Below are 14,588 nucleotides of genomic sequence, written 5' to 3'. Positions count from 1 at the left end.
ACAGAACTGTACTGTACTATGGCACATAATTCTCATAATGATTTTTAGCAGAAGTCCTCTCTTCCCCTCAATGCCAATGCTGGGATTTTGGAGCTGTTCCCTGTGGGTTTTTCTCCACACAGGAGAGGACCCTTTGCTGGGGGAGCTGAGTATCTGTATCTGCTTTAATCCCATGTGCCGTATGAGCAGGTCAGGAGAGCAGATTTCAGTTTTACTTGCTTTATCTTCTTCGTGCTCTTTACATTTGAGGTGTCCTACTCCCTCACTGCCCATCCTTCCTCTGCCTGTGCTGCAGAGCTCTCTGGAGGAAACCTGTCCCCTGGATCCCTGCTCCAGGAAGTGTCAAATTATCCTCTTCCCTGTTTCACAGGCATGAAGCTACAGTGTCATTTCCCTGACAGTGGTGGCTGTGTAGGCTTCTTGTGGGAACAAACTTTATTTCTCCTCCTGCTCCCTTGAGTGACCTATGGAACCTGCTGCCCTAATTCTCACTTGATTATTGAGATCAGCTCTCCAGAAGCTCACCAATAGACCAAGGTCTCACCTTTCTGCACATGCTGTTGTTTGCGGAAGACAGAAAAGGAGCTTTCTCTCAAGTTTTGCAGCTGCTTTTTTTCTTGCCCAGTGACAAAGCTTGATCCAGCTGGATGCCATTCCTCTCAATGTGTGAAGTGATAAGGAGTAGGCACAGAGTTTTGCTAAGAGAAGAGGCACAGCCAAAGCCTTCTTCCACCCTGTGGTGTCCTTGAATGGATTTTAGCAGCTCAGGCCTTGCTGCCACCTGTAAAGTCTCATGAACCTCAGTCCCTAGAAGCTGTAAGCTGATGTGGGGTAGGTGTAGTTATGGTCAAGGTTTCCATGGATGTCTTCCAGACCTTTTACCACCATGTAGGAGGAGTTTTTAACAAGGTAACCTGGGCCTTTGCCTTCTGTAGACCCCAGGCAGGGTGAGCAGTATTGATTCCAGCCTGGGGACTTGACCAGGGCTGCTGTCACATAAACAGTGGGGACAGTTGTTTGCTAGTCCTGCTGACTGCAGGCCATGGAAAAATGGTATTTCCAGCCCATGGAAAGGTATTTCCAGGCCAGGACCTCATGTCTTGCCTGATGGAGGTAGCACCTTCTGCCTGGTTCGGCCTGCACAAAAGGCTGGATGCAAATATCTACAAGGCCCTGGGAGTCACAGGTGGCCGCTGTGGACACTGAGGTGGTCATTTCAGCCTCACACATCTGCTCCAAAATGCTGGAATCCCCAGCATGGGTCTCGATCTAAGACAGCTGTCACAAAGGAAAACCATTGTGATCAGTGTCTTGGAATGGATGTAGTGGAACAGGGGAACAAAACTTTGTGCCATTACTTAGTGTGTGAGCACTGATGAATAAAAAACAAGAGATGGATCCTGAATCTACTTAACCTGCCCTCCCCAGGTTTCCATTCCTGTGCATGCGCATGTGTGTGCACACTCACCATTTGTCCCTTTTGATTATCCTAAACAGCATTTTTACTGGGCTTCCAACCCTTTGGATCTTCCTCATTTCCAGGTTTGTGCCTCCTGTCCCCATCCTTGAGGAGCCCTCAAGGGGAGTGGGCTTCAGGGCATTGAGGCACTGCACTTGGAGTGGTGTCTCTGCTTTGCTGGGCTGGGGAAGGGAAGGCAAATTTAGCACAACCTCCTTTAGCTGTTGCCATCTCAAGGGAAGGAGCTGCTGAGGGAAGGCAGTGGTGCCTAGAGTTTTTAGGACTAGGATAACCATAATATATATTACATATACAAAAAAAATATAATAAGATATATATATATATATATATATATATATATATATATATATGATATATATGATATATATGATATATATGAAATATATATCATATATATAACAGATATGGATCATATATCATATAATATCAATAACAGGATAGCCATTATATATATATGTGTGTGTGTTTGTGTGTATATATATATAATGGTAATAATATAATATAATATAATATAATATAATATAATATAATATAATATAATATAATATAATATAATATAATATAATATATCAATCTATCATATCATATCAATATACCACCCAGGTGTCCCATATCGAAGTGTGCCTATGGGGGATTTAGGCCAGGCTTATTTGGAAGGCAGTATAAGCCAACAGACCATGCTTCTGTGCTCATCTTTGTCTTGGGAAAGGACATTTTGAAGCAGAATGATAACAAATAAAGCTGAAAATAGTGGTGGTGTTCAGCAATGATGAGGAGGATGACAGGAGGCAGGGCAAATATTGAGGAATGAGCAGTGGCACATGAGGCTGTAGAGGCCTCAGCAGAAGGCAAAGCTGATCACAAAGGATTGAGAGCTGCAGAAATGGTGGTTAGCATCAAATATAAAAGTGCAAAGGGAGCTGCTTAGCCCTCTGTTTAGCTACTGCTTTTGATGCTGGCTGTGTCTGGGATTTGGATTTGTTCTTGCTGGACTTCCCTTGTTGCTTTTTCCACCTTCTCATAGCAGGGGCAGGTGCCAGAGGTCATGTTGCAGTCTTAATTCCTCTGAAAGAAGTTATTTTTGTCCCTTGTGTGCTCGTGGCTGGTCCTGGGAGTAACCCCATCAGTTTTTTGTGTCCTTGGGAGCTTTGTGTTTGTGGCCTGTGTTGAGGAACCAGCTCAGATGGGAGGGTGTCTGCTCAGAGGAGCACATCAGGGAGCTGAGAAGGATGTGTGAACTGTAATTACAAATGGATTATACTTGGCTGTGTGTGTTGGCTTTTCAGTGCACAGGTTGTATGCGGTCAGTTTGACACCCAAATACTAAAAAAATCCACAGAACAGCCAAGTTTGGGCATTAAGTAATGGAGGAAAAGTGAAGATTGCCAAGAGGCAAACCCCGTTTCGTTCACAAGTGCAGGTTTCTGAACAAACTTCTCTTGACGTGCTTATTCTGGAATTTAATCCATTTTGAAAAAGGGATTATTTAATTCACAAAAGATAGACAAACTGCCTCAGAATTTTCATGTGAACTAAATAGCTTTTAATCTAGGAACTAAGAATAAATCAGATGTGCTCCTTCTGCCACAGATGAACTTTCTTTAAGCAAAACTAACTTCTTTTTGCTTAGTGTATGTTGTGTAGTATTTGTTTTTAATAATCAGTTGTTGTGTATGTAGTGTAGTATTTGTTTTTAATAATCAGAGAGGATAAAAAACATCTGATTTCTCACAAAGATTTTGCATGCTTCTTCTTTCTTGCTTTGGGGTACTTTATAGTGATAAAGAAACTTTTTTTGTTAGTAGAGGAGGAGCACCAGTGAGAGAATTGCCTTTTTTGGTGAATTTTATGTTGCTATGACAAGAGGATCCTTGAATTCAAACTAGATATTTTCTTGTCTTCAGTTTTCTGCAGAAGGCTAAAATGAAATCACAGCTGCACAGGAAACATTTTAATCAGCAGGGAAAATATTTCACAACAAGATAGAGTTAGGTGGGTTTGCTCAGTTAAAAGGTTTCAGAGCAGCTTGTTTTTAAATTAACCTGGAGTCATTCTGGCTTCCATAGTGCAACGGTTACTTAGTGCAAGGTCTTTGTAGATAAATATACAAAGGTCAGTGTGAGATTGAGGTAATTAGGGCATGTATGTTTTTAACTTCCAATGTGGATTATTTTTTGAAGATCCACACTTTTACCTTGTGGAAAATCTGTGACTTGGGTGATTTGTACTACATGAAGGTAGCAATAACCTGCCACTGACCAAACCTATTTGTCTGATATCGTCTGATATTTATTTGTGTGCTGAGCGTGGTTTCATATTCTGGAGTTCCTCAATCATCTGTGGTTACCCTGGGGTCAGAGAGCTGTCAGTGTGTAGGTAATGTCAGTTGGTAAAATACTTCAAGGGCACAGCTGAGTGATGGGACATGTCTGTCTTATAGGTAGGGAATACCTGGAAGGAAAACAGATTTCTTCAAGGTCAGAGGAGAGAAAGGTTTCAAGTTAACACTCAGAGGTATGTATTGTCTTTATCCCATCCCAACTCCTGCTGTTTCAATGGATGTGTTGAGAGATCTAGCATAATGCAAAATTCTAAAATAGCTGTGGCTAGATAATAGCTATCTTTTCAGAGCAGCAAATTTAAATTCTGTTAGCTTCAAAATGCAAGTTTTCTTCCCAGTTTTGCTAATGTGAGTCCCTGTCTTAAACTATTTTCTTCTTACTGCAACTAGCAGAAGCTTCCTTGACACAGTTCTGCTTTTCCTGATCATTTGACATCTCTTCCCACACAAATAAGCCACACCACACCTTTGATTAACTGTATCTTGTCCTTATATAAATCTTCAGATAATTTGCATAAGATCAGAGGCACAAGGTTATTGTGGTAAATGTGTTGGAGGTAGAGGGCCAGGAGTCTTCAGGGAAAGAAGGTAAATGCTAGAAGGGAAGAGGATAAGGAAGAAATTAAGTAGTCTGTTATAGTTTGAGTATTTGTATGGCCTGAGCTGCTGCTGTTCCTGCTAACTTAAGGGTTTGTTGAAGTTTTGTGTGTCCTGGAGTTTGGGGTTGTGGTTTGTGTTGTTTCTAACTGGTGACTCACAAGGTGTCTTGAGGGGTTTTTTCAGGGGTTAGACAATTAAAAATACTTTAAAATGGCAGTTTTAAAACTTGAGTCTGAAGAGAGCATTTAATCAGAATGACAGATTATACTGAGGAGTTTGCTTTCTGTGTGGATGAGTTGGTTTGGTTTTTGGGTTTGGGTTGTTTTAAGCACTTCTTTGGAACTGAGGAAGGATTGTTCTGTGTTCTGTGTGCACCCTTAATCTTGTGTGGCTGAATGCGTGGTGTGATGCACTTGTTGCAGTGCTCAGTAGCCAGGAGTAATAAAGCAGACTTCCCAGGAGGGTGTATTTTATGGTAATGCTTCATCAGAGATTGTGCTTCTTTTAGAAAGACATAAAGGAATAAATATAGAACAACTCAGATGCTAAAAATAACCCCTTGCATTGACGTCTACTTTTTAAATTTTTTTTCCTTTACAAGAGACCTTTTGGATATTTAGCAAGATGCATCATATCTGCTGAGAATCCTTTTGGCTCTGGTGATGTCTTGAGGGACAGACAAGTCAGCTGATCTTAGAAAATAGCTTATCTTGGTTTGATTGAGGAGTGCAGTGTGGGAATAGAGCAGATGCTGAGGAAGAGACTTGATGTGGGTAATGGAATGAGAAGTTGGTTTAATTACTGCAGCTGTAGGAGTTGGGCATTTACGATCTCAAAGATTAGAAGACTGCTCAGTGCTTGTGTTTATGGGGAAAAAAAAGGATACTAAATACTCCAGTCAAACCCTGAGATATGTAATGGATCTCACTGGAAAGATGGTGTCTTGATAGGAAAACTGCTTTCCCTGAATGGCTTCAGCTACAGCCTGGGATATAGTAATTCTGGCATCCTTTTAACTGTGAGATGAGGGAATGAATAATCTTCCACAAGGTTTCTAATCCTAGAAGCTGAGATTTTCGTAGTAGGAGGATGACTTGAAGTGGATTTTTAAGTCATTCTCAATTTGCAGATGAACTGCAGTGGACATGATTCCTTGCACCTACCTGGCCACTTGATTCCGTTCCAAATAGGGAACTTTGTGATCTGTAGTGTGAGAGTGAGCTGGTGAATCAGTTAACACTTGTAAATCAGTTTAAGATTAGATTATTACTTCAGTGCCCTTTGAAATGTAGGAATTCAGTGCCAGGCTCCTTTATTTACAATCTGTGCAGACATTTCAGTATCCACAAACGCTGAGATCAGCCCAGGCTCCCCCCACACCCTGGTGCTGTCAGGGGTGGGTGCTGTGCTGCAGGGGGGATGAGGGCTCAGGCCTTTTGGGCATCCCACAGCTTGTGCAGCATCACACAGATGCCGGATTATGATGCTTGTAGCAGCCCATTCCTGCAGCCCATTCCAGGGCCACAATCTGCTCGTCCAAACCCTTCCTCCATGGCTGAACTGGGGGGTCCCAGCTCCCACATCCCTCTGCCTGCACAGGGGCGTTGCTGTGGCTGCTTCTCCCTTTGAACTTGAGAACAGGGCAGACGTAAAGTGCCCTTTAGACATAAAAATAGCCAGCACCTGCTTCAGCCAGGCTGGGCTGGGACCTGTGCCAGCCCTGGCTGGCCAGGCAGAGGGGTCTGGTGAGGATTTCTCTGCCTCTCACAGGTGGAGCAGCATGGCCAGACCCTTGGCAGAGCTGCTCCCTCCCATGCTGTGTCACCCTTTGATCGCAAATATTTTTGTCTCCTCAGCTTTATGCTGTTCTGTTTGACTTGGTTTCTTCCCCCCCCTTCCCTGCTTTTAACCAAATTTACTCTCTCGTTGTGTTTGACCAAGGAAGGGCAGTGTAAAGAGAATGCCTCTTCCTAGGAATTAATTACTTTGTTATTTTAGATTGCAAGCCTCATCAGGCTTCTGGAAATCTATTATTTATGTGTGTTTCTGGTTAATTAAAAATGCTATTAAGATGGTATTAAAAAACTTTCCTTGTGTAAACAAGGGGAATAAAGATGGTTCAAAACTCCATGTACAAGATGAGCTAGGCCTTCTCCACCTCCACTGTTAGCTCTACTGAAGATTGTATTTTGAATTTTTTATCATTATTTTATTGTTAGACACTGGTCCCTGGTATGAGTATGAATATCTACAGTATGAGTATGCAGATGTATAGTTTTTCTGAGAGCCTGAAGAGGTGATGCATTCAAAATTATCATCTCATTCCCTATGAAATTACTTCACTCATAACAAAGAATAATATTATTTTTCTCAGGATAGAGGTGCATTAAAGTGTGTTTTCCTTGTTTTGTCCTGGAATGAGATATGATAGAAAATGCAGCTTGTTTCACTGTTGTCTCTTCAGATCTTACCTGCAGCAGTTCAGAATGTTAAAGGTTTCTTTAAAATTCTTTAAATTTTAAACCTTTAAAATTCCTTTTTACCTTCTTAGTGCAGAATACTAAGGACAGGGAGCAACCTTCATTACTTTAAGTGCTTTATAATAGATTTTATATCTAAAGTGCACTTCATTAAAGTTCTTACCTAGATTGCCATTCTAGAGCCTTTTAATTCCACTCCAACTTGAATTAGGAATAGTGAATAAACAAATATTGGTAGTTAGTTCAGTCTAACTAGGGGAGTAAAGTAACTCCTGAGGAGGAGGAGAAGGATCCCTGAGCTTCACACAGGTTTGTGCCCAGTGAGTGTCCCCTGGATGATGTCCAGGGTGACTGACACGTTACCTACAGATTTTCATTTTGGAACCTTGCAGATTCAAAGCTGGTAAAGGAAAAAGAGATTTCTGCCAAAGATTCCCTGCAGTTCTCAAATCCCATGAGGCAGCTCCTTCCTGTCACCTTTGCCTGGGAGTTCCTAAGGAAATGATCATTTTGGAGTAACTGCAAAGTCGGCTTGTGGAAGATCAGAGCATAAAAGTTAATGATCAATTGCTTCTTGTTACTGGGTAATTATGAAGAATTGTATTTAGGATTTTTTTTCCCCTGACTGAAGTCCACTTAAAGACCTGCAGCTCTAAAATCGACCTATAAATCTATTGCACACCAAAGAAAACATCACAGCATTAGGAGAGAAGCTGATTCACCACCTGGGGCAGTCCAGGGACCCTCAGCCCCAGGGTTTGAGGCAGGGCACAAAATGAAGGTGGCAGAGACCACTGCAGTGAAAGGGATGTGCTGCTCAGCCAGAGGAAATGATGAGGAAAGATGGAAGCCAGAGAGGAAGGATGTTTGCAACTGATTTTTTTTGTTTGTTTGTTATTTAAGGAAAAGTGAAAGAAGAGGAGAAATTAGTAAGTTAAGCTTGTCCCTTACTCTGCAGATCACTCCTGTGTCTGTGTCCCACACTCAGATCTCTCTCAGTATTTCAATTCTGATTACACCACCTCTCCTTGTTTCTGTGGAAGGCTGTGCTTTGCATAGCTCTGTGTTCTGCTATTGCCATAAACATTTTCTATAATGGGCTTATTCTAGGCAAAAGAGTATTCCAGTGTTTAAAAGAAAAAAACAAATCTTAGGATTACTCTGAAAGTGATAGACTTACCTTACATATTGCAATAAGGGAAAAAAAGTGTACAATTAGTGGTAGTGGTCATTTTAAACAATAATTTAGGTCTTTTCTCAGAACCTGCTTCTTCCCAGAAGTCAATTTAGGCAACACTTATGGATGAGTTTGCATCAACATTCAAGATTTATTCACTATTTAAATTGCATTAATAAACCCATCTAAGCCCCCAAGCATTCCCAAACACAAGGAAATGCAGAAACCTTGGCTAAGCCTGCTCAAATTCCCCTCTTACACTTACTCTCTTATGCTGTTTGTCATGGAGGCCTTTAATCAGGGAAAAACCTCAGAGCTGACCAGGCTGCAAGAAATTGCAAGGCTGTAAGAATTTACTCCTGGAACTAAACCTGTCTGGGCTGAAACTGGGATTAATTTCCCAGGACAGGGCACACTTCACTTGGCTCAAAGATGTTCTGCCCTGGTTGCTTAGGGCAGCTGTGTGTTTCCCAGCTTCATTTGCACATGGCCATGGTTTCCTGTCCTGTATTTGAGATTCTGTCCCATTTGAAGCTCAGAGGGAGATGAAGTTTTCTAGTGCTATACTGAGTTAACCTGCCCAGGATTTGCCCTGATTTTGGGCTCTAGCAATAGGAGAATTACAGCCTCTTTCACCAAGAATAATTCAACCTCTCCAAGGTGCACCAGAATTGCATTAAACCTGCTGCAGTGACCTCAGGCATCACCTCCTCCAGGTGTTGCCAACCACTGCAGAGAGGACCATGTGCAGCTGCCTCATCCCTGCAGTTCACAGCTGGAAAATTACAGAGCAGTTTGCCTGTAAAAAATGAGTGATGGTAAGAACCCTCCTTCATCAGGGGGTTAAAGTGGCACTGTGCTGTGCATTGGAGCAGCTGAGGTGGGTGCTGTGGAGCAGAGATCCCTGGCAGAGGGCTGGGATGGACAAGAGAGGGCAGTAATGTTTTAGGCTGCCACAGCTGAACCTGCTCCAGGATGTTTATCCATCAGAGCCCTGGCTCCACGTGGGTAGGGACAGAGTTGGATGGAACTGTGGCTGCAGGAGCTCAGGTTCTCCTGATGAGTGAACACAGAACTTTGTGGAATTATGAGATCACAGATATATTCACCCATTTCATTCTTGCTTGTCTTGTCTTTGGGAGAAGCTCAAAACTGAAGGGTTTTGTTGAAAGTTGCAATGGAAAATTAATAGCTTTGTTTGCTGAAGAAGTCTAATTTCCATCTTGGAAAGGAGAGAATTTGTCTGTCATTGGTCCATCCAGGTCAGTAGTCTGGCTTATAATGGATTTCCCTGCTGAAGGATTTGCAGTCAACACAGTGGCTGGTATTTCCTCGTTCACTTCTGTGTCATTCAGGATTCCAGTTCTCTTTTCTCTCTATTTACACCACCTCTGACAGCTGTGGCAAGAAGGTTCACAGGTCAGTTTTGGATTATGAGGGGGGAAACCACTTCTGATTGTTTGTTGTACACCCATCATAATTTTCTGACATCCTCTCTGGTTTTCCTGCTGTGAGTGATGACTTATTTTTCTGAAAGCACCTTCAAGTCAATAATTTCTAGTTATCTTTGGGGCAGTGGTTTGTTTTTAGAGGCTCTCTTTCTGACAGGTGATGGTCATAGTTGTAGGATGGTAGCAGGAAGGAATTTCTGGAAGTCATTCTGTCAGTGATGGATGATTCCATAAGACACTGAAAGAGGGGCATGCCATGAAATCAGCTTTGCTATCTAGGGAGAAATTCAGCTTGTGATTAAAAATACATTATAATTTCTCCCCCTTTTCCCCCTGACATTAGTCCATCAATATCAGGTTATTATATAGAAGATGACCTTTGGAGAGGGAACCAAGCTGTGGAACCAGGGATTTAAAGATATTAATGCTTACTATAGTGAGGAAGAAAGCTGACCAGAAAATAGTTTCAGTAGTTTTAATAAATTATTTAAGAATAAGGAAAGAAGGGGTGGAGGAAATAAAAGGGAATGAAATGTTCTCCTTGTGAGATGATGCTGAAGATGGAGTTGTGAATGGCCACTTTAGAGTCTTGTAGGCCTTGGTTGTTGGAGCACTGAGAATATTTTCAAAGCTGTGGTATCACAAAGTAGCTAATGGAAACATGGGTTTGAAGGTTATATTGAATTCAGTACAAGATACTGTGCAAGAAAGAAACTGTGTGTTTAAGTGCATGCACGTTTATATTTAATTGCAGGACTTTTGAAATGGAAAAACACTTGTGAGTGTATGCTTGAATGTGACTCTCATCCTCAATGTACTGCCTAAATCTGTTTGTTCCATTTTAGAAGACATCAGAAAAGCAATTTGATACAGCTTGTAGTGTCCAGTACATGATGTTTTTTATATATATATATCTCAATACATTTTTTTTCCAAGTGAGAGAGGTGAGGATCTCAAGTGGGAAGAGTTTCTCTCTCATTGTTTGGGGCTCAGGTACCTCTTTGCCAGCAGCAGTACAATAAACAGTGCCAGATCAAAGCCTGCTTTCAGATCCTGTTCTCTTGCATAACACTGCTGTGCTTCAGTCTTGAAGCAGAAATTATTCTCTTACCAGTTGCACTCGTTAATTCTGGGAACTTTGACCTCGGTTTTATCAGTTTAACTAAAATGTCTGCATGAGAGCTGCTGTACACAGGCAGTGAAAAAGGCAAAGATCCTTTTGATAGCCCATGGAGGAAGTTTTCAAGAATTGCTTCAGGACTAGAGAATGTTCCAAGGAGCAGCTCAACTTGTGTTGCATTGGTTTTAGGGGTCCCTTTGTTGTGGGATAATGGGAGGCAGGATGAGATTCTGCTCCTGACTTGCTGAGCTTTTTTTAATGAACACTTTTTATTGCCATAGTTGCATGTGTGGATTTTAATGAAAACAAAATGGCTAATGTTGTTATTTTAAATGTAACAGTATTTGTTTTATAGGTATGCAGAAATGTTATGGTAATTTTTTATACTTTACTTCCCCCCAGCCCTGTAATTCACAGTAACACCTTCCCCACCAGCACTGACAGCTGAACCACCTGATTTTGGTGATATTTTCATAGACCCTTTGATTATTTAGATGGAGCAACTACAGAACCAGTCAGAGGTAAAGAAAGCTGGTAATTTGTCATAATAGGGCTTCCTCAAGCATGTAGGTTTATTGTCCCCAAAAACTTCTCCCAGAGATTTGCTGTTCTCAGGGGTTCAAGCCTGAACTTACACTTGACCAGCTGTTTGCTCTGGTTTCAGCAGCCTTTTTTGCCTGAAGTGGTTTGTTTTCCTTCCTAGTGGTTGTCTTTACTGTCTTATGAGGAGCAATTGTATTCCAAATCCTGTGGCTCCATTCTTCATGGCCATGGTGCCTGTGGTGTTAACACCTCAATGCACTTCATGTTCAGATTGCTTCCCAGCTTTGTCACCAGCTGCCAAAATTACTCTTTTTTTTTTTTTTTATGCAAGCCATTAATCAGTTAAAAATGAACCAGAAGATTGATTGTCAGGGTTTGTCTTTTCATCAGTTACTTCAAGAAGCCTTTTCATAGAAGATTTTTCTTTCTGTGCTGTCAGGCACATCTCTTTTGGGCAGAATCTTTACTGCTGTCACAATTCCTCTGTCTCCAGGTTTACACTTTTAATGTGATACCACATGGAAAAGTGTGTTTGTTGAATATCCAGATAGCTGAGACTTACTTGTATTTATTTTAAACACATTCCCAATAACCAACCTGTCTTCTTATGATCTCCTTGTAGCTTCATGTTCTGGTTCTTCTTTGTCAGTCTTTGCTGAAATCTCACGTGCTGTTGATGAGTTCTGTAGCCTTTCTTACATGTGGCAAGTTTGTGAAAGTACTGGCACTAAAATCTTGAAATAAATCTGCATCTTCTGCATTTTTAGAGATTTAAGTATAGTTGACTTGAGTGAGCAGTTGCATGTGTTGGTTTTGTTGGAGGATTTAGAAAGCAAAAAGTTGCAAAAAGCACTGTGTGTTTTTCAAATATTTGCCTGGTCGTGTTTTCCTTCTCTTGAGTGGCAGTGGTGGGAGGTGATGCCCTTCCAAAACCCAGAAAATGTGTTTTGACATAAAACTGGCCTTGGACAATGTCCCAGCCTGCGTGGATGGCACTGACTGTGTGCAGAACAAAAGCTGAGCTGGGTGGGTGGGAGTGTGCAGGGTAGCTGGTGTTTCCTGGCACAGTTTGATTTCTAGAGCACAGTTTCATCTGAAATAGGATGGAATGGAGCAGTTTTCCACTGGCATCATGTCCAGGGTCAGCATGAACCTGCCTGCCTGGTCCCTATTGCTGTTCCTCTGCTAACACTGTCACAGAATTCTTTAAGTGTCTGAGTGTTCCATCACTGCTTACATCCTCTGGCAGGTCCTGCTGGGTGTCCTAATCAAACGTTTATATTTGCAGACTCTGCATCCTGGTTAAAATAAGTTATAAATGAAGTGATCCATGTGAGAGGAGTGCTCTTTGTTCCAACAACTTGCTAGAGGAGTGGTGGGTTATAGAAATGCTTTGTGTTGGCTTTTGTGATACATTAACTTGCTGGGCACACGTTTAGAGAACCTTTTTTCTTTTTTTTTAAAGGAAAAACTGGTTTGCAGTCTGGTAAATCTGAGTGTCTTCAGGGCTTTTCTCATTTTTGAAGTTTGGGTTGTAGATTTCTGCATGAAACTTTCATGGTGTGAGGCTTGTGAAATTAGATAACATGCTTTAAACAAGCCACCTCTGGGTAAAGTACATCTCTAATTACTGAGACTAAATTATGTGGAAAGTGAGCTTGTGTCTGAAGTAAATCTCCAGTTCAGTAACATAAAATTAAATAATGATTAGCTTAATTGCTTGAGGATCATAAAAAACACTCTTAATAAAATATAGGGATTAATTGTGTGTTCTCAGAGCAGATAATTGCTTCTGCTTCATTTTCAGTAACTTCTCTCAAGACAGGGTTTGGAGGTAAGAGAAATAAAATAATCTTTTGTTATGCTGATTAGTAAAGCCAGGAAAAGTAGGCTAGTTCTTATGTATGCAAGCCCTTGCTCCTGTCTGAACAGAAGCTGCAATTTCACTATTAGTGGCAAATTTAGAACACTTGCTTTTAATTTCATAGGTGTGTGCCAGTTAGTCCCTCTGAAAGCAATAGTACCTGTGGAGCTGAGTGTAGTAATATATATGTGAAGAAAGATCAAGTAGGGTTTCTTCCTTCAGAGAAAGGAAAAAGACTCATAATTTTACTAAGAACTGTTTGGGTTATTCATTACCTGGGTTGTCAGCTGCTTGTTTGCATTGCATTTTGCTTCTAAACAAAATACATTTTACCTTCATTCACTGGAGAATGTCTTTTTTGCTTATAGGCAAATGAGAAAGCAAATCTCTTGAGACATAAGCAGTGGTACTTCCCTGGAGGGAGGAGATGGGGATTCTCCTGTTGCTCTGAGTGTTGCCAGGTGCCAGAAGTGGGCCCCAGTGGTGGTGGTAAGAAAGAAATCTTCCCCCACGTTTCTGTATTTGTGCTTTGTCTGTAGCAATGTGCTTTTGGGAGGGGGAAAAAACTGGGTGTGCAAATCCTGTTCTTTTCATGGAGCTGCATGAACTGCTGGGAGAGGTGTCAGATGTCTCCCACTCTGGAGAATTTTAGTTTAGGAATGAAATCAGCACTTGAGATTGTTGCTGCTGCTGTCTCATGTGTGTTGTATTATTGCAACAGAGATTTAACCATGAATAAACCTACCAGGGACTATAGAAATACTTATCTGTCTCCTCCTTCCTTAAATGTAGAAGGGGAATTATGTCCTTACAGTGCTTGAAGGGCCTCCTTGATGGGGTTCATAGAAATCTCATCAATGCTGGCTGGGGTCATCCTAGGCTGCCTTGAATCTGAACATCTTGAAATTTTATCCAATAACTGGCTATGAAAATGTTAAGTATCTCAGCAAGCTTCCTATTTTTTGTCTTTTTTTTGCAGTCTGTCCTACAAACAGTGACAGGGAAAGTGGAAAGCTGCTGAGACCCTGCTGATACAGCAGCAGAGCAGTTTTTTTTCAGGACAAAATCTTAAAACCTGTGGTTACTGTCAGATGTTGACATATTAATGGTGATCTCTGGTACCCTGTCCCTTTAGGGGCTATTAGTAGATTTTTTTGGTAAGCAAATAATTTAATCTTGGTGGTTTTGCAAAGACTTAAATTATTGCTTTGGTGTTTTATCACCTTTCAAGGTCTATTGTAGGCTTAGTAGTCTCCCTAAAAATGGTAATTTCTGTGAGATATTTCTCAGAGCTGTTTTGCACATTCTGGAACAGCCACAATCTGTGTTCAGGGCATGCTCTGACGCTGTGTAAAGTTACATCCCTTTAAGAGGTACATTTTCCTGCTGTAGAGGAAGTGAAAGCATTGATTCCAGCTCATTAGGTGGGCAAACAGACACTTCCTGCAAGCCCAAAATATCCTTGGGTCAAAAATTTTACCCCCAAAATTAGCTATAACAGCTGAACCAGGCTGGGTGCCTGCAGCTTTGGT

At 41.4% G+C, this 14,588-nt stretch overlaps 1 protein-coding gene across 1 annotated transcript in view; it reads left to right on the top strand.

The window, feature by feature from the left end:
* The window catches only part of AGPAT3 (1-acylglycerol-3-phosphate O-acyltransferase 3), a 95,265-nt gene that overhangs the window by 25,852 nt on the left and 54,825 nt on the right, over nucleotides 1-14,588 (top strand). The window contains exon 2 of the mRNA XM_058825420.1: nucleotides 13,425-13,545. The gene's annotated coding sequence lies outside the window, so the exon portion shown is untranslated. The remainder of the gene's footprint in view (nucleotides 1-13,424; nucleotides 13,546-14,588) is intronic.

Source organism: Ammospiza caudacuta, chromosome 2 (genome assembly GCF_027887145.1).
Source record: "Ammospiza caudacuta isolate bAmmCau1 chromosome 2, bAmmCau1.pri, whole genome shotgun sequence".
Taxonomy (NCBI): domain Eukaryota; kingdom Metazoa; phylum Chordata; class Aves; order Passeriformes; family Passerellidae; genus Ammospiza; species Ammospiza caudacuta.
Note: the sequence above shows the minus strand (reverse complement) of the source record. Positions and strands in the feature narration are given on the sequence as shown.